This window comes from Narcine bancroftii, chromosome 8 (assembly GCF_036971445.1).
Source record: "Narcine bancroftii isolate sNarBan1 chromosome 8, sNarBan1.hap1, whole genome shotgun sequence".
NCBI classification, from domain to species: Eukaryota; Metazoa; Chordata; class Chondrichthyes; order Torpediniformes; family Narcinidae; genus Narcine; species Narcine bancroftii.
The window spans coordinates 22,351,009-22,378,454 of NC_091476.1; the positions used below are offsets into that span (position 1 = coordinate 22,351,009).

The window sequence follows — 27,446 nt, forward strand, 5'->3', positions numbered from 1 at the left end:
GGGCACTAAACCACCTGTGTTGTTATCACCTGCAAAGTTACTCTTCTAACTACATTGTCATCCAGGTCATTAATATAGACAATAAACAACAGTTCAGGACTGAATTCCGCAACTCTTCAGTGATTCAGACTCCCAAGATGAAAGATTACTCTGTACTAACCTCCCTCTGACCCCATCCACCAATTCAATTGGCGAAATCATCCAGAGTCAACAGCCTGTTGGAGAAGAAAGTTCCAGATCTCTATTATCTGCTGTTTGTCAACATTTTCCTGATTTAAATCTGAAATAACTCATCCTTAATTTTATTTGATCGCCGTGTTCATCATTACCTTAGCAGAGGAAATAGTTTCTCCATAGAAACGGTATTATGTTATTTGATAATTCTAAATATAAATGAGAAATTACTTCTCAATCTTCTTAACTCCAGGAAATGCTACAGAATCTCTCCTCATAATTGAATTCTCATTGCTCTGTATCTTAATGAATAAGTTACCTGTGTGTGTTGACAGAGAAATTTTCAGCTAAATGTTCTCAGTGACATAAGCCCTTTTTATACAGAGGCTTTTGAGCCAGGTATAACTTGCCTTTCAAACATTTCGCCTACCTGTGTAAATGCGTCAAATGTGAATGGGAGGGGGTCAGAGGCCAAGTGGGGCGAGTCTTAAAGGGAAAGCCATGTTGCCAGGTCCAAATGGGAAAAGAATGTGACATAATGATGATGTATTTTTGTGTGCGACATAAATATTAGATCCATTTGAGGAATAAACCACCTACATTGACACAGAAATTCAAGAGAAGTTGACTGACCTTCAAAGTGATATAGGGGAAGAGAACTGCTGTCCGCAAAAGAAAAGCAAATTGGTCTCCGATTTGAAAGCTCATTATAAATCCAATGGAAAGAGTACACGGGAATACCCCTGAAAGGGAATGAATCACTGGCCATGCAGATTCTGGCATAGAAAATGCAAAAACTCAATCCATGGATCCCCTTTCCACTTTATGGCTCTCCCTTCCTCCCCTTTCCACCTCCTGACCCATCCCCTCCTCTCCTCCTCCTCCCACCCCAGCTTCCTGATTCTATCCCTTTCCCTCAGCTCCCTCTTCTATCCCTGCCCAATTGTCCCCTCCACCCCACCTCCATTCCCGGGCTTCCCGCACTCAATTTGACTGAGTAGATGTGGCGATGAAGCCCAAGTTGGAGAGGTTGAAGAGAGACCAGAGCAGGTCGTCGCAGACCGACATGGTGTCGCTATCGACTCGATAGGCAGCTAAATGCGACATGCTGAGACAGAGGTGGCAGTAGAAGATGTGACTGGGACAAATAGGTTGAGCATTTGCTGTGTTACTTATCACCCAGCAATAAACTGTGCTGATTTTTGTGACTCATTTTGCAGACACCTTTTTGGTGCTGCTTATAAATAAAGGCTCTTCAGTGGAACTTTGGTTATAAATGTTTGGGCCATGTGTTGGTGAAGATAGAGAGTTCACTGAAGAACTTGACACTCCTCTGAATCTGACCAAGTGGTCACTCGGCCAGACTTGAAGGAATGTTAAGTTGAGCAAGGGTGCGGAGGTGGAACAGTGACATTCGAAACTTCCGGATGCGGGGTCGAATGTCATTTTAGCCTTTTTTTGTGGTCTTTGCCTTGAATCCTGTCTTGGTAACAAAGTCTTTGAAATATTGAGCACTTTATGAGAAGCAGTGTTGACATACAGAGCTTTCTTTTAAGAGGGAGACGGTATTAATTTATTCATCTCGCTATTCCTTGTTTTAAAAGACATAAACCATCAGAAGGAAATCAATGGTTGCTTAGAAGGAGGGAAGGATTAAATGAGGGCAATGTTAATACATTTGAGGCAAGTATACAGAACAAAAAGAGAAGAGAAATAATAAAATATATCACTGCCCGGCGCGCATGTTTTACATCATACTAGTTGCCAACATTGCTCTGCTCTTTTGCTCCTGGAAGCCGGCTTGCTATGTAAAAGGAACCACCGACTGGGTTTTTCTTCTATTCTGTGTGAACGAGCAAGCTGGTTTCCAGAGACAGGTCGTCTATATGGCAATAACGTGGGATTTCAGTGTATAAAGGGTTATAGATAGATATTTGTTTTGCATCTGTTTTCTTTTAATCCTGAGGTTTTTTCCTGCTGGAGATGTATCACAGGGATATCCTCATTGAAACTAATTGGAAGCTTCCTCTATTCAGCTGGCTTTTAGTTACCTCGATTGGATGAAGGTGAATGAAGGAAGCTTGCCAGCCAATGCAATCACTTGCATCCTTGAGTGCTAACTGCTTTCATTTAGAAAACTAAAATATTGTCCTTGTGCAGTTGTGGGACCATTAATCCAGCATTAATGCAGCATTAATCGGTTGGGAATGACCCATCCTTCAGCAGATACCATACATGCTTTAAATGACCACTGCAAATTTTTACATCATCATTTTCATTATATTTTACTTTAATGGAACATGAAAGTGTAGACTACAGTCAAAATTTGGTAATAGTGATTAATTGTTTTGCTCATCCAAGTTTGAGGGATGATATACAAAATGTTCATAGTGTGAAACATTTTCACTTATAAATTCCTGCATCCCTTCTGAGCTAAAATGCAACCTCCATCTGATTAGAATGTGGCCTCAATATGTAGAATTCTAATAAGATTGATCCCTCCAGCAGAAGGGAAAAGCGGCGGCAAGGGGGTGAAATCTGCTGGAGTGATGAGGCTTAATCCACTTCCAAATTGAAGGGACTGGCGCACTCATGTTTTTAATGAGCTGCCTGTGCCTTTTAACCTGCACCATCGACACCCACACAGATGGAAATGAGGAAAATGCATTTCTAATGATGAAAGGAAAATCTCCAAACAATGTTCAGCTCCCAGTGAACACACAAACTTCTTGGTAAATGAAACGGACTTCTTTGCAACTGGATAAAAATGACTTGATTGGGAGAGGAGTAAGTGCAAGAAGCTTTGTAGAATCCTGATGTTACAGGGGTTTCATATTCTATGTTCCCAGTCTTGAATCTGCTACAACTCTTCCAATTAGAATTTCAACTTGCTTAAGGCACAAATTTGATGCAGACATTCTGATATGGTTAATAACTCTTGCGGTGGCTTAGTGGTAGGTTGATCACATTGTATGTAATAGCATTTCTTTTTTTAAATTTTTTATTTTTCACACCATAAACCACGTTGACTAAGATACATACATTTTCCTTTTCAAATATATACAGTGTCATTTTCTCCCTCCCCCCCATTCATTCGAAGCACAGAATCAAAGATACATTAAACCAGCCAAACAATGTTGTCATTCAATAAAAATAAACAAGAAATTCCACTGAGTCAATTCTTTTCGTTTCCTTCTCCTTTCGTTATTTTAGGTGGTAGATGTCCCCGGTAGGTTTTCTCTATTGTGTTTCATGTATGGCTCCCATATTTGTTCAAATATTTCAATATTATTTCTTAAATTATATGTTATTTTTTTCTAATGGAATACATTTATTTATTTCTATATACCACTGTTGTATTTTCAAGTTATCTTCTAATTTCCAAGTTGACATAATACATTTTTTTGCTACGGCTAGAGCTATCCTAACAAATCTTTTTTGTGCACCATCCAAATCAAGTCCAAATTCTTTGTTTTTTATGTTACTTAGGAGGAAGATCTCTGGGTTTTTTGGTATATTGTTTTCTGTAATTTTATTTAATATCTGGTTTAGATCTTCCCAAAATTTTTCTACTTTCTCACATGTCCAGATTGCATGAATTGTTGTTCCCACTTCTTTTTTACAATGAAAACATCTGTCAGATACTGTTGGGTCCCATTTATTTAACTTTTGAGGTGTAATGTATAGCCTGTGTATCCAGTTATATTGTATCACACGTAACCTCGTGTTTATTGTATTTCTCATAGTTCCAGAGCATAACTTCTCCCATGTTTCCTTCTTTATCTTTATGTTTAAATCTTGTTCCCATTTTTGTTTAGTTTTACCATTTGTTTCCTCATTCTCCTTTTCTTGCAGTTTAATATACATATTTGTTATAAATTTTTTGATTATCATTGTATCTGTAATCACATATTCAAAATTACTTCCCTCTGGTAACCTCAGACTGCTTCCCAATTTGTCCTTCAAGTAGGATCTCAGTTGGTAGTATGCCAACACTGTATCTTGAGTTATATTATATTTATCCTTCATTTGTTCAAAGGATAGTAATTTATTTCCTGAAAAAAAATTTTCTATTATTTTGATCCCTTTTTTCTCCCATTCTCTAAAGGAAAGGTTATCTATTGTAAAAGGGATTACTGATTTTGCGTCAGTATTAGTTTTGGTAATTGGTAATTTGCTTTATTCCTTTCTACATGAATCTTCTTCCAAATATTGAGCAGATGATGTAATACTGAAGAACTCCTACGTTGTACCAATTTTTCATCCCATTTATATAATATATGTTCGGGTATCTTCTCCCCTATTTTATCTAGTTCTAATCTAGTCCAGTCTGGCTTTTCCCTTGTTTGATAAAAATCTGATAGGTATCTTAATTGTGCGGCTCTATAATAATTTTTAAAGTTTGGCAGTTGTAAACCTCCTTGTTTATACCATTCTGTTAATTTATCTAGTGCTATCCTCGGTTTCCCCCCTTTCCATAAAAATGTCCTTATTATTTTCTTTAACTCCTTGAAGAATTTCTCTGTCAAGTGCATTGGCAATGCCTGAAATAGGTATTGTATCCTTGGGAAAATGTTCATTTTAATACAGTTTATCCTTCCTATTAGTGTTAGTTGTAAATCTTTCCAATGCTCTAAATCGTCCTGTAATTTTTTCATTAGTGGATAATAATTGAGTTTATATAGATGGCCGAGGTTTTTATTTATTTGTATACCTAGGTACCTTATTGCTTGCATTTGCCATCTGAATGGTGATTCCTTCTTAAATTTTGAGAAATCCGCATTATTCATTGGCATTGCTTCACTTTTATTTGCATTAATCTTGTAACCCGACACTTCTCCATATTCCTTCAATTTCTTATGTAATTCTTTTATTGATAGTTCTGGTTCTGTTAAGTATACTATAACATCATCTGCAAATAAACTGATTTTATATTCCTTGTCTTTTATTTTTATCCCTTTTATTTTATTTTCTGTTCTTATCAATTCTGCTAGTGGTTCTATAGCTAACGTGAACAATAAGGGTGATAGTGGGCATCCCTGCCTTGTTGATCTGCTTAAATTAAATTGCTTTGATATATTTCCATTTACTGTCACTTTTGCCAATGGCCCCTTATATAATGCTTTAATCCAATTAATATATTTCTCTGGTAAACTGAATTTTTGCAATACTTGGAATAAATAATTCCAAAAGGCCTTCTCTGCATCTAAAGCAACTGCTACTGTTGGCGCTTTACTCCCTTCTACTGCATGAATTAAGTTAATAAATTTACAAATATTGTCTGTTGTCTGTCTTTTTTTAATAAATCCAGTTTGGTCTAGATTTACCATTTTAGGTACATAATCTGCTAATCTGTTTGCTAATAATTTAGCTATTATCATATAATCTGTGTTAAGTAATGATATTGGTCTATATGATGCTGGTGCGAGTGGATTTTTCCCTGTCTTTGGTATTACTGTAATTATTGCTGTTTTGCATGAATCTGGTAAACTTTGTGTTTTGTCAATCTGGTTGATTACTTCCAGGAGGGGAGGAATTAATAAATCTTTATATGTTTTATAGAATTCTATTAGGAATCCATCCTCTCCTGGTGTTTTATTATTTGGTAGTTTTTTAATTATCTCTTGTATTTCTACTATTTCAAATGGTTCTGTTAATTTATTTTGTTCCTCTATTTGTAATTTTGGTAGTTCAATTTTAGTTAAAAATTCATCTATTTTGTCTTCTTTCCCTTCGTTTTCAGTTTGGTATAATTGTTCATAGAATTCTCTGAAGTTTTCATTAATCTCCGTTGGATTATATGTGATTTGTTTGTCTTTTTTCCTTGATGCCAATACCATTCTCTTAGCTTGTTCTGTCTTAAGCTGCCATGCTAGAATTTTGTGTGTTTTTCCCCTAGTTCATAATATTTCTGTTTTGTCTTCATTATGTTCTTCTCCACCTTATATGTTTGTAGTGTTTCATATTTTATTTTTTTATCTGCCAATTCTCTTCTTTTAGTTGTGTCTTCCTTCATTGCTAATTCTTTTTCTATATTTACTATTTCCCTTTCCAACTGTTCTGTTTCCTGATTGTAGTCCTTCTTCATCTTGGTTACATATTATTTGCCCTCTGATGAACGCTTTCATTGCGTCCCATAGTATAAACTTATCTTTCACTGATTCCGTATTTATTTCAACGTACATTTCAATGAATTCTCTAAAATCCTGCCTTTTAAGTAGCATGGAGTTTAATCTCCATCTATACATTCTTGGAGGGATGTCCTCTAACTCTATTGTCAATATCAAGGGTGAATGGTCCGATAATATTCTAGCTTTATATTCTGTTTTTCTTATCTGTCTTGCATACGAGCTGATAACAGGAATAGATCTATTCTTGAGTATGTTTTATGTATACCCGAATAATATGAATATTCCTTTTCCTTTGGGTGTTGTTTCCTCCATATATCCAAAAGTTGCATTTCTTGCATCGATTAAATTATAAATTTGGTTACTTTGTTCTTTCTGTTAATTTTTTTCCCAGTTTTATCCATATTTGAATCCAAATTAAGGTTGAAATCCCCTCCTATTAATATGTTCCCTTGCATGTCTGCTATCTTCAAAAATATATCTTGCATAAACTTTTGATCTTCTTCGTTAGGTGAATATACATTGAGTAGATTCCAAAACTCCGAATATATCTGACATTTTATCATTACATATCTCCCTGCTGGATCTATTATTTTCTCTTCTATTTTAATTGGTACATTTTTACTGATTAATATAGCTACTCCTCTAGCTTTTGAATTATATGACGCTGCTGTTACATGTCCTACCCAATCTCTCTTTAATTTCTTATGCTCCATTTCAGTTAAATGTGTTTCTTGCACGAATGCTATATCAATTTTTTTTCTTTTTTTCAGTAAATTTAGCAGTTTCTTCCTTTTGATTTGGTTATGTATTCCGTTAATATTTAAAGTCATATAGTTCAATGTAGCCATTTCATACTCTGTTTATCTTCCCTTTCCATTTCCTCATCATCACCTTTCCTTCTTATCCATTTCTGCTTTCTTGTTTTGAACACTTTATAAGACAACATTTCTAAAACATCAAACATTTCCCTTATTCTCCTATCTAAAACTTCTTTAACCCCATTCTCCCCTCCCCCTCCTGAGTTGCCCTTTATCCCTTGTTGGGCAACCACATCTCCCCTCTCCATTTGGATTTGCGAAATCACTCGCAAGCGTCAACTGATTTTGTAGTGACCGTAACTCCTCCCCACCCAGCCACCCCCCCCCCACCCCGGAAAAGACTTCAATTTTCATATATACCAAAGGCCACTTTTTTAATTCCCTCCTTATTTCCTCTGTTCCCTTTCATTCCCTTATTAATTCTTATCTATACTCTATATATTTTCCTCTAAATATGGATACACTCATGTACACACATATATACATACACATCTATATTATATATATATATATATAATATATATATATATAATATTATTCTTTTATGTATATATACATATACATATATATATATATATATACATACATACCCATATACACACATACATATAGTTCGTGGTCATTTTTACTCTCATTACATGTCTTCATCTCTCTGCTTGCTTTGTAGTTGTTCTGCAAATTTTCGTGCCTCCTCCGGATCCGAGAATAGTCTGTTTTGTTGCCCTGGAATAACTATTTTCAGTACCGCTGGGTACTTTAACATAAATTTATATCCTTTTTTCCATAGGATCGTTTTTGCTGTATTGAACTCCTTCCTCTTCTTCAGGAGTTCAAAACTTATGTCTGGATAGAAAAAAATTTTTTGACCTTTGTATTCCAGTGGCTTTTTGTCTTCTCTTATTTTCTTCATTGCTTTCTCCAATATATTTTCTCTTGTTGTATATCTTAAGAATTTTACTAAAATGGATCTTGGTTTTTGCTGCGGTTGTGGTTTCGGAGCTAGTGTTCTATGTGCCCTCTCTATTTCCATTTCTTCCTGTAATTCTGGTCTTCCTAGGACCCTGGGGATCCAATCTTTTATAAATTCTCTCATATTCTTGCCTTCTTCATCTTCCTTAAGGCCCACTATCTTTATATTATTTCTTCTATTATACTTTTCCATTATATCTATCTTCTGAGCTAACAGCTCATGTGCCTCTTTAACTTTTTTATTAGATTCTACTAATTTCTCTTTTAAATCCTCTACTTCCATTTCTACGATTATTTCTCGTTCTTCCACATTGTCCACTCTTTTTCCTATCTCTGATATGACCATCTCTATTTTATTCATTTTTTCTTCTGCATTCTTAATTCTTATTTTTATGTCATTAAATTCTTGTAATTGCCATTCTTTCACTGATTCCATATACTCTTTAAAAAAAAAAATATCCATTGGCGTGCCTTTCCCTTCTTCTTCTATTTCTCTATGTTCTTCTTCTTCTTCTTCCTCAGGTTGGCCATCTGTTGTTTCCTTGTTTTCCTTTTGCTCTCTTCTTTCTTGTTCTCGTTGTTTTCTATGTTCTCTTCCTGTTGTTGTGTTGCAGCTGTCACTCTCAGCTGTGGAGATTGACTCCTCAGCTGTTCCCCCCTCCCGCCAGTGTGTTTTTTTTTTCATGCGCATCGCGCATGCGCGGTTGCGCACTTTTACTCTGCTCCGCGAGCCATTTTTGTAGTCCCGAGCTCGGGACTTCCAACGACATTAGGGAGCGGGCTTCGCTCTCCACGGCGGGCCTCCTCGGACAGGTGAGGCCTTCATCTTCTTCTTCCGACGTTCTTTCCTCTTCTCTTCTTCCCGTTGCTTTCGACTTTTCTCTCTTTGCTGCCATTTTCTTCTCACCTTTACTTTTACTTTGTTTTAATTTTTATTCTTGTACCTTTGTGTTTTGTGTGTTTTTTTTCAACTTTTCCGGAGAGGGCTGGAATTCCCTGACCGGCCACTGCTCCATCACGTGACTCCTCCTAATAGCATTTCTTTTGATAATAATTTTTTGCATTTGATCATTATGGAGATGTTTATTCAACAATATATGTAACTCTGTGAATACCGGCCTAGTCAAGGGTGGTGGAAGCCATTATGGATTGGGCAGTAATCTTAAGATGTCATAGTCCTCTTGTTTTCTTACTTTCATGAACCCCATGTCCACATGAGAATGTGGCTGCAAGATCTGAAATTCCAGCAAGACCATTCCACCAACTGCAAATATCCTGCTGGAAGTAATGAGACTCTCTCTCCATGTGGAGTTTTGAAATGTCAGCAATAATTGTAGGAAACCTTGAAATCAAAACACGCCAGCTTTACTAGCTGCTTATATTCTGCAGGTTTTTGAACATGCTCTGCAAATACAGGCTTGAACCTCATTCTTTATTTGTTTCTAATGTATATTTAATGGGAGGAAGATTTAAAAGCTTGAAGTCCAGTAACAGTAAACATAGGTGCTCTGTGGTTGATAAGGGATTACTTAAAGCCCACCTCGCTGACAAAAGGCAAAGGAGGAAAAACCCAACCCCAACCCACCAATTTTCCCCTGCAACCGCTGCAACCGTGTCTGCCTGTCCCGCATCGGACTTGTCAGCCACAAATAAGCCTGCAGCTGACATGGACATTTACCCCCTCCATAAATCTTCGTCCGCGAAGCCAAGCCAAAGAAGAACTTAAAGTAGTATGTGAGTGAAAGGAAAAAGTTTGAGAACAATTACAATAGTATTATTATCAACTGTCCTCAGAAAACACCTTGTACATTAGGATAATTAAATATTTTCTGGACAAGAGCATCTTGTAGTTATAAGGAATGTTTGAGAGTTTTGGGAATCTGATAACTGGACTGAGAATGATGGGGGGAAAAAGGTTGAGAATCACTGCTTTAGACCCGATTGTCATTGGCCCATTTAATTTGGAGTTATGAAACCATGCACCTAATTAGTCAATTAGGTATAATTAAAACAATGGTTTTCAAACTTTTTCTTTCTACTCACATACCATCTTCAGTAATCCCTTGGTAATCACAGAGCATCTGTGACATAGGGATTACTTAAGGTGGTATGTGAGTGGAAAGAAAAAAGTTTGGAAACTACTGATCTAGTGCAATGGTTCTCAACCTCTTTCCCACTCACATACCCCATTAAATAATCCCTTACAGAGCACCTATGGTACAGTAAGTAAGGGATTTGTTAAGGTGGTATGTGAGTGGAAAAAAAAGTTGTGAACCACTGACAGTTAACCTCTCCTTTGACCAAAGCTTTAATCATGGTGGAATACTTTGCAAAATTAAAGATGCAACATATGCACAAGTTGTTGTTACTATGTGATTGAACCCACCATCACTGCCATTACCACCACAAACAGCCCTCAAAGAACTGATATCTGTAATCCACTGGTTCTCATCCTTTTTCTTTCCACTTGTACACCACCTTAAGTAATCCCTTACTAACCACAGAGCACCTGTGGCATAGGATTGATTTAAGGACTCATTTGTGCACTTTGATATTTTGATATTTTTAAAAAAATCTTTCTGTATTACATAGTCTGTTTGTTTACATTCATTATCTGTCTACAGTTCTTTATATGTTTACGTGTATACACTGCGTAGAGTTTTTTTCCAGTACAAATAAATGGCAATTCTGCCTTGCCAGCAGAAAAAATAATCTCCGGGTGGTATGTGATGTATGTATTCGACAATAAATCTGAAATCATCTAGTTGGGTAACAAAGTGTGTATTTGTTTTCCAAATAGGGGGAACCAATGGCAGGGAAATGGATGTTGGCAGTTGAGGATGGGATCTTATGTAATGACATTTCCAGCCACAGCTGCCAATCCTAACTCAAGCCATGTGCTTGGTTCTGATTGGAATGAATGTGCACAAGCTGGTCAATAGAACAGAGTTTCTCTTGGAAGGCTGGTGAAATTCATTCCTGTTCACCATGTGCAACTCTTATCAGCAAGCTGGAAACTGTCCAGCAGATAGTGCCATCATTCCATGATGGCTTGTCCTGTGTCATTGCTAATATTGTTAATTATTTGCAAATGCTGTGGCTCAAATATTTCCTCGATAAACCCAGCTGGTTTGTACCTGCCCTGTTAGGACATTAATTACACTCTTTGATTCAATTTCCACTTGTTTCAGTATTTCTCTGTCAACGCTGTTGATTTCCATTTTGTTTTGGAAGTATTTTCCCTTCCTTTATGGCCCATTTAGTCAACAGGCTAATTTATTATATCTTAAAACCACACTGCTTGCTGACCTACAGCAGATGCACTTTTAGTACTGGTAGCTGGTCATTATCTTCCTCCAACTGTGAATGGTTAATGTTCTCAATGTACCTTTACAATACAAACTTCTCCAGATTTCTACAACCTCTTTTTATTGTGTGATTGATGAGAGCTTTGGTTGGCAAGTTGAAACTTTTCCTGACAACTGCACCTCTCCAAAAATTTTGGAGATGCCAATAAAAATGTTTTTTTTTTCCATAGGTATTACAAATACAGAGATAGAATAAAGAAATATTCAATTACGGTTAGCAGAGGAAAACAAGGTTAACAGAGCTGGGATTTGTCTCTTTGGAGCAAAGAAGGATGAAAGAAGACTTAATAGATGGCTACAAAGTTCTGAGAGGCATAGATAAGGTGGACAGTCAGCACCTTTTTCCTCACGGCAGGAATAGCAAACACAAGGGGGACATGTGGACAAAGTGAAGGGAGGAAAGTTTAGGGGAGACATCAGAGGTAAGTTTTTAAAACACCAAGAGTGTGGGAGCCTGGAATGCATTGTCAGGCATGGTGGTGGAGGCTGAAACATTAGGGGCATTTAAGAGACTCTTAGACAGGCACATGGATGAAAGAAAAATAGGTAGGAAGGCTTTAGTATTTTTCAGTAGGCATATAGAAGTTGGCACAACATCGAGGCCTGTATTGTGCTGTAATGTTTTATGATGACAGATATTCTCAAGTTAGCTACTGTTTGAGAACCGGAGAATAGCTCCCTTTATATTATCATAAATGGGTGCCTTAGCTGCAGAAAAGCACTGTCTTAAATTTTTTACGAATGAAAAAGAAAAGAAAAGCTTGCATTGCTAAAGTACATTGCCTATTGTTAGGTCTGCTTTGTTCATGAATGAGTGAGACAAACACCAGACTGAGTCAAAATCAGGGTTCTCTGTTCTTTATTACCGGATTGTAACACTTGCAACTAACAATGTTAGTTGGAGAATGCATTCTGCCGTTATCAGCAAAATGGTGATTTTTTATACCCTTGGATACGTGCTTAGAACATCATCATATCATTACTTGTCCAATGACTAAAACTGTTGCTATCCTTTCCCTGCTAGCTTCCTGCCTCTCAATCCATCAATGTCTCTCTTATCTTGTAAGTACAAGGATGCATTCACATCTTGTTACAGCCCTGCACAGGGTAACTCCTTACACATTCCCATCTCATGATGTTTTACCTTACAATCCCTCCTTTGTCCTCTTTAGAGGACAATCTCGCCCTGACTATGCTACCACCGCGTTACATTAGTTCGCCTATTATTGCCAAGCTCTATACGGTTCTGTTCACAGGGTAGTTCGGCTGGTGGTCGAGGGCTCCCCCAACCCTCCTTTGCGTACACCCCCCATCCGTCACCCCGATCCCATTGCCCGTTTACAAGTTTCATCCCATTTGCCCCCAAGCAAAAAACTAGCTAACCCCCCGTACATTAGTAAATTCCCAAGTTAACATATGGTCTACAATCTAATTCATAATACTTGTTCTACAATCTGATTAATAATGTTTGTGTTACAATCAATGTTATAATATTTGTTCTACAATCAAGGTTATAATATTTAGGTTACAAGCAAGGTTAAAATTATATGTGTAACAATCTAATTCACAATCCCTCCTTCCCATCACATTCCCCTTCAGACTCCAGATCGATCTCAGCAACTTTCTCCGCCTCCTGTAATGTGAGATAGTCTTGCTCCACAGCCTGCACAGCTTGATATTTCGGAGGCAGTTCATCACGGTCAGCAAAGGCTCTCTCTATGGTCCTCGTGACCAGCGTTCGAATGCATGGAATACAACAACAGCCACAAGTGATAAAAATTGATACAGAAATGAACAAACCCAGCAAAAGTTGTCCTAACAATGTGCTCCATCTCCCAAACACTCCCTGTAACCAGGATAAAACAGGATTGGAGACTCCAGACTGGGCTTTTAATTCTTTCGCCAATGCCCTAAGTTTCGTTAACCCCTTAGTGAGTGATCCATCTGGCCCTGTGTTATTAGAGATAGAAGTGCAGCATAGATCTCCAAACATAGCACACACTCCACCTTTCTCTGCCAGGACCATATCAATCGCTATCCTATTCTGAAGTGTCATAAGGGAAGTTTCTGACAGTTGTTGATGTATTGCCTCAACAACGTCCCTGGTCAAATTTGCAAGGCGCTGGACATTATAGTGAATAAGGTTGATCCTATTAACATTTTTATTTACAGTGATGGGAAAAATTGCACTAAAAACAGGAAAACTTTCAAACCCAGCTGCAATCTCATCGGCTAATTTAAATTCGTCCGGAATATTCCGGGCTTGGCCAATGGCATCAATCCATACCCCATCAGGGTTCCTTCCTCCCGGCCCCAAGAGTCCAACACTCCTCCTTTTTCTCCACAGCCAACTCTCTGTGTGGCGCAATTCTAGGGAATCCTCGTCTCCCTCCTGCCTTTTGACAATCAGCACTGGCGCATTAAGGGTTACTAGAGCACACCGACCATCCCAGTTAGCGGGGAGCCAGTTGTACAGCACTCTTCCTCCACAAAACCACCAAATATCCGCCCTAGCCTGGGTCAAGCGGGTTGCACTACTGCTATGTGAGAGATCAACATGAGTCCTGCACGAGTCGCTGGGCAGCCAACCCACATGGAAAACGTGCGCTGCTGTGTTGTTGTTGGCAAAACAAGTAACATTAGTTATGCCTGTGGATCTAAAGACAGGGGGAGCTACATTAGCCGGAGCTATGGGAAACGTCTGTTCCCATATCAGACACCTATTCAGTGGGTTGGATTCTGACATTAGGTTCAAGGCGCAGTCCATAGCATCTGTCTCCTCAAAAATTGATCTGCTCATCCGTAATAATGGCCTTCCTCGGGCACAGACCCAGCAGTTCCCATACCCTGCTTGGTCCGCATATTTACCCATCTGATCTATCCAGGAGTTTGACTCATCAATACCTGTCTCAATTGCTATCTTCTCTCCCCTGGACATCTTCGTACTGTCGAATTTTCTCACTTCCCCCTCTTTCGAAGTGGGTTAAATTCTATTTCATCCCCCAATTTACTGCTTCTTACAATTCTCTCTATTTGCTTCAGGGCCCCTTCTGCCTTTAATTTTATCATGATAGTTCTGACATCTGCGAGTGCTAATTATTCTTGGCAGGTTTCTCGCTCAAAACAAGAAATCCATGGACTAGCCCCATTACTCAACGGAGGTAGTTTTTTCATTAAACTCTCTAAGTCCATTCGTGACCAGGGTACGTATTTTTGAGTTCCCCGTCCCGTGATCAGTAATGGGCATTGATATCTCAATTTTGGGGATTTCTGCTCCTTCTTTACTCTTGGCATGCATTTATTTATCCCACCTTGTTCTGACTCTTCTTCGTCACTGTCACTGTCCCTATCAGCTTCCAATGTCTCAGGGTCAAAGGTATATTGGTCACGTTCATCTCTAAGATAATCTTTTCGGCCATAGTTTAGTTGTTTCACATCTTTCTCTTTTGTCCTAACTATGTCCAGGTAGGCATGTCTATTTTTCTCCCTCCCGAGTCTTTTCCTTTTACTTTCCTCCCATGGTGGATCGTATCTCGTTTCCTCATCTGTACTACACTTTTCGTCCTTTACTCCTATTACCATTCCTTCAGCTTTAATTTCTCCTGACAGTGTTGTAGTTATCTTTTCCACTTCCTTCAATACACCTACCATTAATTCTTTTTGATCCTCACTGATCTGCCCCAGCACATTAATATCTCTGTTTAAGTTTTTAATGTTATCCTGAACCTTTTTCATGTTCCATTTCTGTATCTCTAACTCCTTTTCTATTTTCTTGGACTCCAGAGGGGTCTCCACATCTATTACTCCCCCTTCTATTTTTATTAAAGGGGCCTGTACCTCGTCTGATGTGTCCCTATTCCTGAGGTTCTTGTCACACCCCAGTGTCTCAATATCTGGATATAAGGGATGTGACTCCAGGATCCCATCTGGGGTGCCAGGGGCACCTTTTGACTCCACATATGTTTAGGGCGGGGGTCTACAAGCTATTTCTACAGGGGCAGTAACAGGTGGGTTACCAGGGAGACCAAATTCTTCAAATAGAGCTAGGACATCGCGGTACTGAATCTCCTTGTCTCTCACCCTCTTTTTTGCTGACTCGCGATTAAAGATTTTGTTTTCTGTGTCCCGTTTTGTTTCTTCCAGCTTGCCTAAGACTCTACGTTTTAAAATTTTGTTTCCCTCACCTGTCAGGAACATCTCAGTGCCCCCGGGTAACCAACCCCTCTTCCTCCAGCGGTCTACACATTTTCGGAGCATTTTTTGTTTTTCCAATGCCGCATTACTGGTATTTCGCTCCTCTAATTCCTGATTAATTTCCTTAATAACTTGGTCAAAAGTCTTAGCAGGCAACTGTACAGCCATAGCTGCGGGACCGCTTTCTAATGCCTGTTTTAATTTAGGTTCTTGTCCGTTTAGGGGATCTATGTCAACGAAAATTGCTTTTAAAAATGTCTCCTTGCAAGCTGGATGACTAATATCTTTTAAAGGAACAGTCTCTAAGTCTTGTCCTCCAATTGACTTCAGACTGTCCTGTATACTCTGATTGCTCGTTTTCCACTCTCTGTTTTCCCAAAGGGGTCTGAAAGTTAAATTACAACTAGAAAACCAAATATTTGGGCTATACTTTTGTCCTGTTTCCCTGTACCAATCTATGAATTTACGTAACTTTATCTCCTTGGTGATGTTGGGAATACCCTCATTTAACTTATCAAAAGTATTTCGAATAAACCGGGTGTCTCTTAGGAGTTTGTCAACTTTTTCATTAATATATCCTACCTGATCCGGACACAGCTGTCGCAGCCTTCTGTCGTCGTTCTTGTTCACCAGGCAGGCGTCCCTGAGTACTTTTTTTGTTGTCTCAAGGTCTCTAGTGTCTGCTGTGGTATTCCACCACGGCGAATTGGGGAAATAAATTCTTAACTTCTCAAGTGTACAGACATTATCATACCTACCGGACATTTATAAGTCAGTCTCTCAGATACAATTGAGGCCAATAAGCCTGAACCTTTGTTTTCTTTCAAAGCCCAACCTTCACGTGGGAGATTTCTCCTCTTAATAACCAGTTTAGGGCAGAAAACTCAGGTCCTCAATTGTTTATAGACCACCTTCTCACTCTATTGGACTTTGCAACGACACAATAAAGACTTTTAAACTCTAGTAGTTTCTTGCGAAGCACTTAATAAATGTCATTCAAACACCTTAAGGACTTTTATCTTGTCTGTAATCACTTACGTGTTACAATCCTGGCATGCGACCTTCAATTGTGGTCGTCTAATTTGTCCGATCTCCAGTTCTTACTGACAATCATAAAGATTTAAAAAAAAAAAGAGAATTTTGTTAAAACAGGCTTCTCTGGACCTTTTTATCAGCCGGCTGAGATGATTGTCAGAAAAAACAGAAACCGTCGTCCAGTGTTCACTCACCCATCACGTCGGGGTCACCAAATTGTTAGGTCTGCTTTGTTCATGAATGAGTGAGACAAACACCAGACTGAGTCGAAATCAGGGTTCTCTGTTCTTTATTACCGGATTGTAACACTTGCAACTAACAATGTTAGTTGGAGAATGCATTCTGCCGTTATCAGCAAAATGGTGATTTTTTATACCCTTGGATACGTGCTTAGAACATCATCATATCATTACTTGTCCAATGACTAAAACTGTTGCTATCCTTTCCCTGCTAGCTTCCTGCCTCTCAATCCATCAATGTCTCTCTTATCTTGTAAGTACAAGGATGCATTCACATCTTGTTACAGCCCTGCACAGGGTAACTCCTTACACATTCCCATCTCATGATGTTTTACCTTACACTATCCTCAGTACATATTGCAAATCCACCCGAGAGTGCAGTCACTTACTGACAAATTTCATTTCATTATTCCAAAGAGTAAACTGAAATTTGGTTGACTTTATTGTCGTATGTAGTATTTTACTCAATACCATTGATTCTGCAGATAGTTTGACTATAAATAAATCAAAGCAAAGAATTTCTTTAAATACTAAATTGTTTCTGAAAGATGATAAGGCAGCACAGTTAGTGCAGTGTAGTGGTTAGCTGTAACCGTGGCAGCAACTGGGGTTTGGACCTGGCACTGTCTGAAAGGAGTTGTATGTTTTCCCTGTGTCTGTGTGGGCTTTCTCCGGTTTCCTCCCACCCACCCTTCAAAATGTACCATGGTGTAGGTCAGTTGGGCCAAAAAGGCCTATTACCATGCTGCATGTCTAAATATGATCATTTTAACTTTTTATACAGACCCGCTGTTTTATTGCTAGAACTCTAAATTGTGAAAAGCAGACCCCCCCCCACCCCCATTCAGAAAGAACTCTGTCCAACACCTTTCTCGTGTTTCTCTGCAGAATACCCCGCAGTGTGCCATCCATATTATCCAGGCTGCTCCTATTATTCAGCTTGTGCTTTCATTTCCTATATCACTTTCTATTTAATCCACTTCATCAGCACCTCTGAACAGTTTTCTCCAGACAGCAAGGCAGAGAGTAGGATTACAAAAAGTCCAAATGAAATTAGATTTCACACCACTATAAATGAGATGGAGGCTTAGAACAGGATCTTTATGTACACCCTGAAGAATGAATCGTTAAAATAAATGACAGATGAGAGATGACTTTAATATTCTATGAATTGCTCAAAAATACCACAAAGGTCATTACCTGCACTGAAGGACTTTAAAATACAATATCAGCAACTGGGGGGGGGGGGGGCGAAAAACTTTTCTTTACTCCAAAGGATCCATAAACTGCACCAAAGAAACAGGTGAATGAGCACATATGTTTCGAGATACAGCACGCAAATAGGCCCTCCCAGCTCTCAAGTCCATGCTGCCCAATTGCACCCATGTGACCAATTAACCTACCAACTTGTATGTCTTTGGTATGTGGGAGGAATTGGTCACACCCAGAGGAACTCCTTATGTTAATTTTTGTTCCCCATATTTTGTTGCAGTCCTATTTTATATTAATCATTGGACAGAATTGCTGCTATTTGAGATTATGCTTTTTTAAAAATGTATCAATTGTTCTTATGCAACATAGTTTCCCATTGTTTGGCAAACAAGGTAGCAACCTTTAAACCTGTCAATTTCCTCTCCTATTTATCTCAGATTTCAGATTTATTTCAGAGTACATAAACCCTCATTGCAGACAACCCTGAGATTCTTTTTCCTGCAGGCGAGGCAGAATTGCCACTTACTGGTAGTGAAAATAAAAATTGAACACAATGTACACATTTAAACAAATAAAGAACTGTAAACAAACTGTGCCATACAGAGAGAATTTTAAAAAATCAATAAATTGCAAAAGTAAGAATCCTTAAATGAGTCCCTGATCGAGTCTGTCATTGGGAATCTGATGGTGGAGGGGTAGCAGCTGTTCCTGAACCTGGTGGTGCAAGTCTTGTGGCACCGATACCTCTTGATGGCAGCAGCGAGAATAGAGCATGTGCTGGGTGGTGTGGATCCTTGATGATTGTTGCTGCTCTCTGACGGCATCATTCCCTATATATGTTCTTGGTGGTGAGGAGGATTTTGCCTGTAATGATGTCCTGGGCTGTGTCCACTACTTTTTGGAGGGCTCAATGCTCAGGGGTATTGTTGTCCCCAGCCATGCAGCTGGTCAACACATTTTCCACCACACATCTGTAGAAATTTGCCAGGGTTTCTGGTGTCATACCAATCCTCTGTAAACTCCTGAGGAAGCACTGACATGCTTTCTCCACAATGACTTTCATGTGTGGGGTCCAATAAATGTCCTCTGACATAGTGACTCCCAGCAATTTAAATTTGCTCATCCTCTTCACCTCTGATCCCCCAATGATCACTGGATCAAATACCTCTGTTTTTCCCTTCCTGAAGTCAACAATCAGCTCCTTGGTTTTGGTGACATTGAATGCAAGGTTGTTGTTAGTGCACCATGCAGCCAAGTTTTCAATCTCCATCCTGTATGCTGACTCATCCCCTTCCTTTATACAACCCACTACCATGGTATCATCAGTAATTTGTAGATGGTCTTATCGTTGTACACAGGACTTTGTGTAGAGCCAGTGAGTTAGGTGATCTGGAACGGATCTATGTTATTGCTCAGACAGGAGCCGATAAGCTTCAACACCCGTCTTTCAAAACATTTCATCTCTTTTACGTAAATGCTGCTGGTCAACGCAGGTTACTACACTCTTCGGCATTGGTATGATTGACGCTTGTTTGAAACAGATGGGTGCATGTCTTGCTGGAGTGAGAAGTTGAAGATATCCGTGAGTATATTGGTAAGTTGGTCAGCACAGATTATCAACCAATTAACTGATGTAACTTTGACATATGATCAGTAAAGACACACATCCACCAAACTTACTCCTAAGTTGGCTTGGCCTTCCTGGGAATTTGTTGTAAGAATACAGTCAAAAGGGGCAGTACAGGTCTAAGCTACTTTGAACACTTCAAGCCTACTCCAGTTAATGGAGTGTGAGTGCTCAGACAAGAATAGGTCATGAGAGTTGGGCCCTGTTCTTTCATGTAATCTTACCTGATTTGCCCAAGATCTCACCTTCTATTGTGTGTCCTGCCACACATCCCTTGATTCCTAAGCTTTGGAATGCCAATGAAAGGCCACATCTAGTTTACTAACAGACTTCAGACATCACCTTTTTTTTTCATTCTGATAAGGCGTCAGTATATCATCTGAGGAAAGAGAAGTTTCCTTTACTATCTAGTGGGGTTTTCACACCATCTGTGGACAACCCCTGCATGTTTCTCCCTCATTTTGCAGTGAAACTGCCAGATTTTTCCAGTTTCCCTTACCATAGTCAATTTCCACATACCAAGCTGCCTCTGACTGAGACAGCACAAGCAACTCCAATATATTTAGGTAAGATTTGGACATTTGATTGTTCAAACTCTTTGCTGCATCATAGGGAAAATACAGCAGGATTTGGGATTGTCAGAATGGTAAACCAGCAATGTTGAGCCATTGTATTATTATTGCAGGCTACTTTTAAAATAATATGACTATTACCATCTGTCCAACTAGATTTGAATATGATCTTTCTCCACTGACATAGTGTGTTGATTTTAGCAATTATTAATGTAAGTTAATTTTCAAGTTGAGAATTAAGCTCACAGATATACAAAATAGCTTATTTAAGAATCGGAAAAATATTGTAGCAATACACAAGGAACTGGATGTGGGATTTGAGAGGCTGGTCACAGCTCACATCAACTCTAGTGTACCAGTCAGCCTTATTCCCCCTTCAATCTGCCTATCAGCCAAACAGATCCAAGGCAGATATCTTTTCCCTAGCTCTCCACTCAGCCCCAGAGCAAGTAGACACCAAGAACACACATGTTAAATGATTGCTCAAAGACTACAACTCAATGGCAAACTAATTCCAATGATCCCTTCAGGATATCAGCCTCAGTGCTCCCTCTGCAAATGGATCCTTGACATCCTGTCTAACAGATCGCAATCACTGATGAGGGATATCTACATTTCCACAATCACATTCAACTCTGGCACTCCTCAAGGATATGTATTCAGTCCCATACTATACTGCCTCTACACCGGTGACTTCACAGCTCAATACTATTCCAACTCCATCTTCAAGTTTGCTGATAACCTCACAGTAGTGGGTTGGGTATCAGATAAAATCAAAATTTAAAAAAATAAAGATAGAGAGATTGAAAGTCTAGAGGCATGGTGCCAAGATAACAACCTCTCAACAATAATATGACAAAGGAGATGATCAATGATTTCAGGACAGAAGATAGACTCCACATCCCTGCCCATGCTAATAGCACTCAAGTTGAAAAAAATAGATAGCTTCAAGTTCTTGGGAATAAATATCTCCAATAACCTGATCTGACACAAGCAGATTGATGATCAATAAAGTCCACCAATGCCTCTTCTTTCTTAGAAGACTAAGAAATTCAGTAACTTCGGCACCATCAAAAGTATACATATTGTGATATGGGAGGTACTCTGCTCAAGAATGGAAGAAACTACAGAAGGGAATGTATATAACACAAACCTCTCCCCTTCATGTAATCCTTCTACATCTCCTACTGCCTAGTAAAAGCAGTCAACATACCCATTACACCCCAGCCACACTCTCTTTTCTCTTCCCATTTGCGAGAAGGCTTAAGTGTGAAACCACGTACCAACAGGCTGAGAGACTGTTTCTTCTTTGCAGCCATCAGGCTCATGATTGAACCCCATAATATCATGCTATCCTTACTTGGTGCTAATTGATCTTCCTTTCATTATAATCCCATACACTGTAAATTGTAGATTTTACACAGCTTTATGTAATGCTGGTACTTGTTGCTGAGTTTGCAGAACTCTTCTCACTGTACTAGGTATTTTGTGGCAAATAAACTTTCCTTTCTGTTCTAATAATAAGTTTTTGGCTAAATTGTCTTATCAGACGACATTTGTTGATGATACCGAGGGGAAAACACCAGAATGCTTTCAACGCTAACATTCTTTCACTTAATAAACAGAGTCTAAATAAAGCAAGAGCTACTGCGTGATGTTGTAACTGATCACAGCACTCCACAGAAATGTGTCATGTTGTAGGATAATTGAAAAGATTTCTATTTTTTTCTGTTGATCGTCCTGTAAGTTTCTGAAACTCAGTCACGTGGATTCTCACTAAAGTGGCTGTTCTTCAGGTGTGAATGTGAATCATTTCAGTTCTTTAAGCTGCAGACGAGCCTGAAGCTGTCTCCAGAATTTCTGTGTCTAGTAGTAAAACACAAAAAGTTTGCAGATTGAAGTAAAAACCCAATGCTGAAGAAACTTGGCAGGTCAAACAGTGTAAGTTATAGAGCAAAGATAAAGATACCTAACCAACGTTTCAGGCTCGAGCCTTTCCATCGAGGTATCTAGGCTGTATCTGGATTGAGCAGATTTTGCTGGATAGGAAATTGGCTGTTTTGTTTCACACTTTTTACTCCCCATGGCGAGGATTTTGATTCAAATTGTAACTCGCCATTTGCTCCCTAATCTTGGGTAAGCACAGACTATGAATCAATGTCATATCCGATCCATATTGCTCAACTGACCAACTTCATGCCAGCATAAATCATATTTGTAATTTATGACATTTTATTTTAGCGTGGAATGTTTTTTTTTGGGTAGCTTGAGTTCACTGAAACAATAACACACAGCAATGTAAAGGAAACTTCAAGGAAACAATCTAACTGAAAATGGTCCAAGCAGTTCCAGACAGAATTGTGTTTCATAGCTCTGGTATTTGGAATCTTGGCCCTGGCAATTGACTTAGATTTATCTCCAATGTAGAACCAAAGGATAAAGAGTTCAGAAGGATGAGGGGGATCTCATGGAAACATTTTGAATGTTGAAAGGCCTGGACAGAATAGATGTGGTAAAGTTATTTCCCCATTGTAGGGGAGTCGAGTGCAAAAGGCTATAACTTCTAAATTGAAGGGAGCCCATTTAAAACAGATGTGTGGGGAGAGTATTTAGCCAGAGAGTAGGGAACCTCTTGAATTTGTTACCATGGGCAGCTGTGGAGGCCAAATCATTGGATGTATTTAAGCCCGAGGTTCATAAGTATTTGAATGGTCAAAAGTTAAGGGGTAAGGTCAGGAGAGTGAAACTGAGTGGGAGAATGAATCAGCTCATGACGGAATGGCAGAGTGAACTTGATGGGCCAAATGGCCTATTTCTACTCCTATATCTTATGGCCTTTAAATGGAATTTTCTTTGTAAGAGAAGCAAGTGCACAACATTTTCTCCAGTAAAAGTCACAAACCTAAAGGATTCCTTTACTGAATACCTGCAATGAATACCAGATTTCAGATTTATTTATTGTCAAAGTACATACCTGACATCATCTACAACCCAGAGATTCCTTTTTCCTGTGGGTGCGACAGAATTACCACTAATTGGTAGTTCAAGAAATAAACTGTGCACAGCGTAACCAATGAAGATAATGCCAGCTGTAAGAATTTCCGCTGAATGCTGTGCAGTATGTGGGATGAAGGTATGGAGGAATGCAATAGAGGCATGGTGTGCAATTGTCATTGTGAGTCCTGGTGTCAGAGAATGTGCAGAACACTTTGAAAGGGAACAGCCAGCCCTTGTGTGAACTAATGAAATAGGAAGGGGAGGTGCTGAAAGGTATGGACAAACACATCTTTGGGATGTGGAAGGAAGATTGTACAAGGTTCATGCAGACTGTTGTCAGGATTGAACTCCAGTCACTGGAACTGTGAGACAGCAGTTTTATAAGTTGTGCCACTGTACTGCAATGGTTGAAATCACTTTTTGCTTTGAAAGTGGGCATACAGGTACAGCAGGAGGTGAGGAAGGTGAATGGTATGTTGGCATTCACAGCAAGAGGATTCGAGTACAGGAGCAGAGAGATTCTACTGCAGTTCTACAGGGCCTTGGTGAGGCCACACCTGGAGTACTATGTGCAGTTTTGGTCTCCTTATCTGAGGAAAGATATCCTTGCCATAAAAGGGGTGCAAAGAAGGTTCACTAGATTGATACTGGGGATGGCATGACTTACATATGAAGAAAGGCTGGATCAACTAGGCTTGTACTCGCTGGAATTTAGAAGATTGAGGGGAGATCTTATAGAAACATATAAAATTCTTAAGGGATTGGTCAGGGTATTCAGGAAGGTTGTTCCCGATGTTGGGGAAAACTGAATCAGGGGTCACAGTTTAAGGATAAGGGGGAAGTCTTTTCAGACTGAGATGAGAAAAAAAAATCGCTCAGAGTGGTGAATCTCGTCTTTACCATGTGAGCATCATATAAATGATAAATAAAGGTGACTTGTCTTTATTATTCAGGAATCTGATAGCAGCAGGGAAGAAGCTGTCCTTGTACTCCTGAGTGCTTGTCTTCAGGCTCCTGTACCTTTTTCCCGAGGGTAGCAGAGTGAAGAGGGCGTGGCCTGGGTGGTGGGGGTTCTTGAGGATAGAGGATGCATTTTTTTTAAGATACCGCCTCTTGTAGATGTCCTCGATGGAATGAATTCTGGTGCCTGTAATGTCGCAGGCTGAGTTAACAACTCTCCGGAGTTTTTGAAGCAGTTCAAATTGATTCTGAATAATATTTGGAGAACCTTGATCATATTATGTGTCTCAAGCTGACTAATTATTCACAAGATGTGATTTTACAGACTAATCTAGTATTTATTCTTGCTTGATCGTCTCCTTGTTTTGGCAGTAAGTAAAAGTCATTCATTTGACTTGTAGAGCTGCTTAACACCAATTACAACTGACACAAGTTTATCTCTTTCTAAGCTTTGCTGTTATGTTTGCTTAGCATATGATAGCAATTTAAATATGTAAGCAGATGTCAGATTTGTGGACTGCAAGCCATTTACTGGCTGCCAGCATTTGGATTTTGAGTTTTCAAAGATCCAACGCACCCCCCAGCCCCCCACTCCCTCCATCCACTGAACTTTAACAGCTGGCCATATTTTTCAGATGCAGAACTTACAGCTGCAATCACACACTTCCCACCCTTGTAGGAACTTTGTGTTTTCTAAATGGCAAAAGTGCATATTCTTCCTCAGCAACTCTTTCTCTGGAGTATTGAAAGGAAGCTGGGTTAGCTAGCTGAGCAAGCCATTACTCATGAGCACGAGCCTTCCCAATTAACTAACACCCAGATGATATCATAGGTCTGCAACATTAAATCAATTAGTCCAGACTTGGTTGTTGCAGCAAATTGTTTATCAGATTGAAATAAAAGCACCAACCCTACAAGATGCATGGCAACATCTTTGTTTCGTTTTTCCTTTGTGAAAACTCACTGGTTGTGGAGTTCAAGGATTGATGTCCTTGCCACCAGTCTATGCAAATTGGAACCCTTTGATGAACACTGAAGAAATAGTAGCAGCCTTCCCAAATGAGCTTGTTCCATGAAAACTCTGATCACTGAAATCAGCAAAGGGAGTTGAAAAAGGGAAGTATTAAGATTATTTTGTTGGGCCATAGCAAAAATCCATGGCCATTTGCATCTTCAGTGGTTATATTTCCCTTTTGCAGAGGCAATATTCAGCCAAACTTTAACACATCCCCATTCAGTATCAGAGTTTATTGTCATAAAATTTGTTGTTTTGCAGCAAATTGCTATAAATTACATTACAGAAAAAAAATAATAAATTAGTGCCACAGAAGGGTAAAGTGATGTAGGGTCTGTGATTCATGTCCATTCACAAATCTGATGGCAGAGGGAAGAAGCTGTATTTGTACTGATGGGTGTTCGTCTTCCTTCCTGATGGTAGCAGTGTGAAGAGGGCAGGGCCAGGGAGGTGAGGATGCTGGAGGACAGAGGCTGCTTTCTTAAGACACTGCCTCTTGTAGATATCCTCGTAGATGTGACTCAAAGTCCAGCAGAGAAGACCAAAATTTAAGCTTGTTTTGTACTTCATATCCCTTTCAATTGTTTACATAAAGGGTGCTTACATTTTAAAATTTTGAATCCATTGTGATCAACACTACCCAACACTTTTCATCAGTCCCAGCCTCATCTCCAGATTTCCAACCATCGGGCCTCCAGTATTTTTTTTTAAATTGGTTTTCGTTGTGCGGAAAGCAAAAAACGAAAAATGGCTGCATTACTCAGGTTTTTCTCCTTTTATTTGCCTGGATGCTTCATCTAGTCGGTGTTCATAGATCATTTGCAGATACAGGCTCATTGGTACCAAGGAACTGCTGGCCCCTCGCTGTGAAGGTGGGTCTGTACTATGGGAGGATCACAGTTGAGTCTTACTGAGCAATGAATAATGGAACTTCACATGTGAAGCTTCTACAGTGTGCTGACTGGCTGCATCACAGCCTGGTATTTAGAAAGCCCTGCAAAAGGTAGTACGTGCAGGCAAAATTCTCACCACCTTTGAAAAAATCTACATAGAATGCTGCCGTCGGAGAGAAGTAGCAATCATCAAAGATCCACACCACTCAGGACAAGCTCTGTCCTCGCTGCTGTCATCAGGAAAGAGGTACAGGTGCCACAAGACTCGTACCACCAGGTTCGGGAAGTGATGCTACCTCTCTGCTGTCAGACTCCTCAACAGCAGACTCAATCAGAGACTCATTTAAAGACTCTTATTTTGGCCATTATTTATTATTGGATTTTTTTTTCCCATATTGTAGTCAGTTTGTTTACATTTCTTTCATTGTTTATATTTTTCTCTTTTGCATACATAACTTTTTTTTGGGTGGGGGGGGGTTTCAGTTTTTTGCACTACTGATAAGTAGAAATTCTGCCTCGCCTGCAGAAAAAAGAATCTCAGGGTTGTATGTGATGTCATGAATGTATTCTGACAATAAATCTGAACTTTGAATTGGTGAATAAGAAAAAAGCCACAAACGACTCCAGCATCCCTACATCTCTGTCACCTGTGCAAAAGCAACTTTCAACCCCAGATTTGTCTAATGTACACATTGCAATACTTAAGATCAGGTATCATGGTCTTGTTCAAGAATGAGTGGCAAACAACAGCAGTGAATATGAAATGTGGGTTCAAAATCCAAATGGCTAAATATTCCTTGAGAATATTCATCTGAAGTAAATAGTTTTTAATTATCATTATTAAAATGCAATACTATAGCACTAAAAATTAAAGTGCAGGACATAATCCTGGAATGGGAGCAATGTCACTCTAGTAATTATATTTTCTTTCTTTTTCAATATTTTTATTAACACTGAAATTTCCAAAACTACAGAGCACATATGGATATATGTTAAAATTCAAAAAGATACATTACACTTAAATCATATAATTTCATCCAGGGTACTCCACATTTTAATCAAACAGATTATATTGTATTAATAGAATGTTATTTTATTATTTATATAAAAAACGGAAAATCTCAACCCACTACCAAGAAAGAAGCTGTTTAGCCAGAAAAAAGAAAGACAGAATTCTTATCAGTGATAAATTACCTCATTAGATAACATTTCTACCTTCATAACAAATCAAAGATTATAAAA

At 39.0% G+C, this 27,446-nt stretch overlaps 1 protein-coding gene across 3 annotated transcripts in view; it reads left to right on the forward strand.

The window, feature by feature from the left end:
• The window catches only part of nhsl2 (NHS-like 2), a 303,937-nt gene that overhangs the window by 207,508 nt on the left and 68,983 nt on the right, over positions 1-27,446 (forward strand). The gene's annotated exons all lie outside the window — the stretch shown is intronic.